Below are 5881 nucleotides of genomic sequence, written 5' to 3'. Positions count from 1 at the left end.
TTGGGGTAAGAAATGAGGTTTTTAGATTCTTACGGGACTGTTGGACATTACGTAACCCTCGTCCCTTTGACGACGTTACAACACGCTGTCTTATCAACGGCCATAACGGTTATGTTCCACAAGACCAAGGATGGGAAGTAATCCTAGTAAAACCAGAATGCATGACTTGTTTCTGGACGTATGAATTACGTGTCTTTATTGCCTTTGCTGAACGACTTGTGTACTAGCTAGAATTATCTTCACAACCATCTTGTATCAAATTTATTGTGTGCTATATTTCATGATATATGTAAAATAAGCGGTATTGTAAGTTTGTAAAATATTGTGTAAAAGTTTGAACGCGAAATATTATTATAATCAGTTTTTCATATAGAATTGTAGTAGTTGAATTGTATATTAGCTATTAAGTATGAACTTAACGGGTAGGTACTACCCGCATTTAAACTTATAAAACGCTAATATGAAGAAAAAGCTTTTATAAATGAGTTCATATTATGCTACGAAATACTATTAACTACTCTTAATATTCTGTATGATTAACTTGTTCCATTTGACTATTTTGAAGGAAATGGCACCGACTACTCGACACACCGTGAATATGAATGAAGAGGAATTCCGTACTTTTCTAGCTTCAAACATAGCCGCAGTACAGGCTGCGCTACATACCAACAATAACCTTGGATCTGGCAGTACAGGAAATCGTGTAGGATGCACCTACAAAGAATTCACTGCCTGCAAACCTTTGGAATTTGATGGAACCGAAGGACCGATCGGATTGAAACGGTGGACCGAGAAGGTTGAATCGGTGTTTGCCATAAGTAAGTGTACTGAAGAGGACAAAGTGAAGTACGCTACACATACCTTCACAGGTTCTGCGTTAACATGGTGGAATACCTATCTAGAGCAAGTAGGACAAGATGATGCGTACGCACTACCGTGGTCAGCATTCAAGCACTTGATGAACGAGAAGTACCGTCCCAGAACCGAGGTCAATAAGCTCAAGACAGAACTTAGAGGGTTACGAACCCAAGGATTTGATATTACCACGTACGAAAGACGATTCACAGAATTGTGCCTATTGTGTCCTGGAGCATTCGAAGATGAGGAAGAGAAGATCGACGCGTTTGTGAAAGGATTACCGGAAAGAATCCAAGAAGATATAAGTTCACACGAGCCCGCCTCCATACAACAGGCATGTAGAATGTCTCACAAACTAGTGAACCAGATTGAAGAAAGAATTAAAGAACAGACTGCTGAAGAGGCCAATGTGAAGCAAGTCAAAAGAAAGTGGGAGGAAAATGGTGATAAGAATCACCAATACAACAACAACAGCAATTACAACAATAATCGTAACAATTATCCCAACAATCGCAACATCAATCGCAACTACAACAAACGGCCCAACAACAACAACAACAACAACAACAACAACAACAACTACAACAATCATCCCAACAACAATAATAACCGCAACAACAACAACAATCAGAAGCAGCTATGCCAAAGGTGTGAAAAGTATCACTCGGGGTTCTGCACCAAATTTTGCAACAAGTGTAAAAGAAATGGTCATAGCGCGGCGAAGTGTGAGGTCTACGGACCAGGGGTTAATAGAACGAAAGGAACAAATGGTGTCGGAACGAGTAATGGCGGAGCAAGTAGTGTCGGAGCAAGTTATGCCAATGTAGTTTGTTATAAATGTGGAAAACCGGGCCACATTATTAGAAATTGCCCGAACCAGGAGAACACGAATGGACAAGGCCGCGGAAGAGTTTTCAATATTAATGCGGCAGAGGCACAGGATGACCCGGAGCTTGTTACGGGTACGTTTCTTATTGACAATAAATCTGCTTACGTTTTATTTGATTCGGGTGCGGATAGAAGCTATATGAGTAGAGATTTTTGTGCTAAATTAAGTTGTCCATTGACGCCTTTGGATAGTAAATTTTTACTCGAATTAGCAAATGGTAAATTAATTTCAGCAGATAATATATGTCGGAATCGAGAAATTAAACTGGTTAGCGAAACATTTAAGATTGATTTGATACCAGTAGAGTTAGGGAGTTTTGATGTGATAACCGGTATGGACTGGTTGAAAGAAGTGAAAGCAGAGATCGTTTGTTACAAAAATGCAATTCGCATTATACGAGAAAAAGGAAAACCCTTAATGGTGTACGGAGAAAAGGACAACACGAAGCTACATCTTATTAGTAATTTGAAGGCACAAAAACTAATAAGAAAAGGTTGCTATGCTGTTCTAGCACACGTCGAGAAAGTACAAACTGAAGAAAAGAGCATCAATGATGTTCCCATTGCAAAAGAATTTCCCGATGTATTTCCGAAAGAATTACCGGGATTACCCCCACATCGATCCGTTGAATTTCAAATAGATCTTGTACCAGGAGCTGCACCAATAGCTCGTGCGCCTTACAGACTCGCACCCAGCGAGATGAAAGAACTGCAAAGCCAATTACAAGAACTTTTAGAGCGTGGTTTCATTCGACCAAGCACATCACCGTGGGGAGCTCCTGTTTTGTTTGTCAAGAAGAAAGATGGTTGATAATGCTAAAAACGAACATATATTTCATAGCATTATTCCTCAACAAAGACAAGCTTTTAGTTGCAATTGTTCTATTTACAAGTGATATTCGTTTAAATAATAAAAGGTGAAGACAAAAGACAGATTCGACGGATTGAAGACGCAAACGACCAAAAAGCTCAAAAGTACAAAAGACAATCAAAAAGGTTCCAATTATTGATAAGAAACGTCTCGAAATTACAAGAGTACAAGATTCAAAACGCAAAGTACAAAATATAAAATTGTACGCAAGGACGTTCGAAAATCCGGAACCGGGACCAGAGTCAACTCTTAACGCTCGACGCAACGGACTAAAAATTACAAGTTAACTATGTATATAAATATAATATAATATATAATTAATTATATTAATTATATATATATTATATTTATATATATAAAACCGTCGGCAGAGAAAACTCCAAGGACTGAGCTGTAAATACTATCTCCGCGACTCGCGGAGTTTGAAGGGGATTTTGCCGCGAGTTGCGGAGCCCCAAAATTCAACTCTGGCTATAAAGCAAACCGAATTCTGATCAAATTTCATATCTTATTTCTATCTCTCTCTCAATATATACGTAATATATATATATATTTATATTTTAATTTTAATTTTAATTATAATTCTAATAATAAGGGTATGTTAGCGAATGTTGTAAGGGTGTAAGTCGAAATTCTGTCCGTGTAACGCTACGCTATTTTTAATCATTGTAAGTTATGTTCAACCTTTTTATATTAATGTCTCGTAGCTAAAGTTATTATTATGCTTATTTAAAACGAAGTAATCATGATGTTGGGCTAATTACTAAAATTGGGTAATTGGGCTTTGTACCATAATTGGGGTTTGGACAAAAGAACGACACTTGTGGAAATTAGACTATGGGCTATTAATGGGCTTTATATTTGTTTAACTAAATGAAAGTTTGTTAATGTTAATATAAAGATTTACAATTGGGCGTCCCTATAAATTACCATATACACTCGATCGGACACGATGGGCGGGGTATTTATATGTACGAATAATCGTTCATTTAACCGGACACGGGAATGGATTAATAGCCACTAGAATAATCAAAACAGGGGTGAAATTACATTCAAGGGTAATTGGTGTAATTGTTAACAAAGTAGTAAAACCTTGGTTTACACGCAGTCGATAACCTGGTGTATTCATTAAACAAAGTATTAAAACCTTGTTACAATTCGAATCCCCAATTAGTTGGAATATTTAACTTCGGGTATAAGAATAATTTGATGAGGACACTCGCACTTTATATTTATGACTGATGGACTGTTATGGACAAAAACCAGACGGACATATTAAATAATCCAGGACAAAGGACAATTAATCCATGGGCATAAAACTAAAATCAACACGTCAAACATCATGATTACGGAAGTTTAAATAAGCATAATTCTTTTATTTCATATTTAATTTCCTTTATTTTATATTTAATTGCACTTCTAATTATCACACTTTTATTTATTGTTATTTAATCGCAATTTTAATTATCGTACTTTTTAATTATCGCAAGTTTATTTTATCGCACTTTTATTATTCGCAATTTCATTATCGTTATTTACTTTACGCTTTAATTTAAGTCTTGTATTTATTTTATATTTTACATTAGGTTTTAACTGCGACTAAAGTCTTAAAATCGACAAACCGGTCATTAAACGGTAAAAAACCCCCCTTTATAATAATAATATTACTTATATATATATTTGTATTTTTAATAAAAGTAAACTAATATAGCGTTGAGCTTTGTTTAAAGATTTCCCTGTGGAACGAACCGGACTTACTAAAAACTACACTACTGTACGATTAGGTACACTGCCTATAAGTGTTGTAGCAAGGTTTAAGTATATCCATTCTATAAATAAATAAATATCTTGTGTAAAATTGTATCGTATTTAATAGTTTTTCCTAGTAAAATATAAGCTATTTTATATACACCCCGCTGCACATCAATGGTACATTCAGGTTGTGTATCGACTACCGAGAGTTGAACAAACTTACCATCAAGAACCGCTACCCACTACCGAGAATCGACGACTTATTTGATCAACTACAAGGCTCGTCTGTTTATTCAAAGATTGACTTACGTTCCGGGTATCATCAAATGCGGGTGAAAGAAGATGATATTCCAAAGACTGCTTTCAGAACACGTTACGGTCATTACGAGTTTATGGTCATGCCGTTTGGTTTAACTAATGCACCAGCTGTGTTCATGGACCTTATGAACCGAGTGTGTGGACCATACCTTGACAAGTTTGTCATTGTTTTCATTGATGACATACTTATTTACTCAAAGAATGACCAAGAACACGGTGAACATTTGAGAAAGGTGTTAGAAGTATTGAGAAAGGAAGAATTGTACGCTAAGTTTTCAAAGTGTGCATTTTGGTTGGAAGAAGTTCAATTCCTCGGTCACATAGTGAACAAAGAAGGTATTAAGGTGGATCCGGCAAAGATAGAAACTGTTGAAAAGTGGGAAACCCCGAAAACTCCGAAACACATACGCCAGTTTTTAGGACTAGCTGGTTACTACAGAAGGTTCATCCAAGACTTTTCCAGAATAGCAAAACCCTTGACTGCATTAACGCATAAAGGGAAGAAATTTGAATGGAATGATGAACAAGAGAAAGCGTTTCAGTTATTGAAGAAAAAGCTAACTACGGCACCTATATTGTCATTGCCTGAAGGGAATGATGATTTTGTGATTTATTGTGACGCATCAAAGCAAGGTCTCGGTTGTGTATTAATGCAACGAACGAAGGTGATTGCTTATGCGTCTAGACAATTGAAGATTCACGAACAAAATTATACGACGCATGATTTGGAATTAGGCGCGGTTGTTTTTGCATTAAAGACTTGGAGGCACTACTTATATGGGGTCAAAAGTATTATATATACCGACCACAAAAGTCTTCAACACATATTTAATCAGAAACAACTGAATATGAGGCAGCGTAGGTGGATTGAATTGTTGAATGATTACGACTTTGAGATTCGTTACCACCCGGGGAAGGCAAATGTGGTAGCCGATGCCTTGAGCAGGAAGGACAGAGAACCCATTCGAGTAAAATCTATGAATATAATGATTCATAATAACCTTACTACTCAAATAAAGGAGGCACAACAAGGAGTTTTAAAAGAGGGAAATTTAAAGGATGAAATACCCAAAGGATCGGAGAAGCATCTTAATATTTGGGAAGACGGAACCCGGTATAGGACTGAAAGGATTTGGGTACCAAAATTTGGAGATATGAGAGAAATGGTACTTAGAGAAGCTCATAAAATCAGAT

This window comes from Rutidosis leptorrhynchoides, chromosome 5 (assembly GCF_046630445.1).
Source record: "Rutidosis leptorrhynchoides isolate AG116_Rl617_1_P2 chromosome 5, CSIRO_AGI_Rlap_v1, whole genome shotgun sequence".
Lineage (NCBI taxonomy): Eukaryota > Viridiplantae > Streptophyta > Magnoliopsida > Asterales > Asteraceae > Rutidosis > Rutidosis leptorrhynchoides.
Note: the sequence above shows the minus strand (reverse complement) of the source record.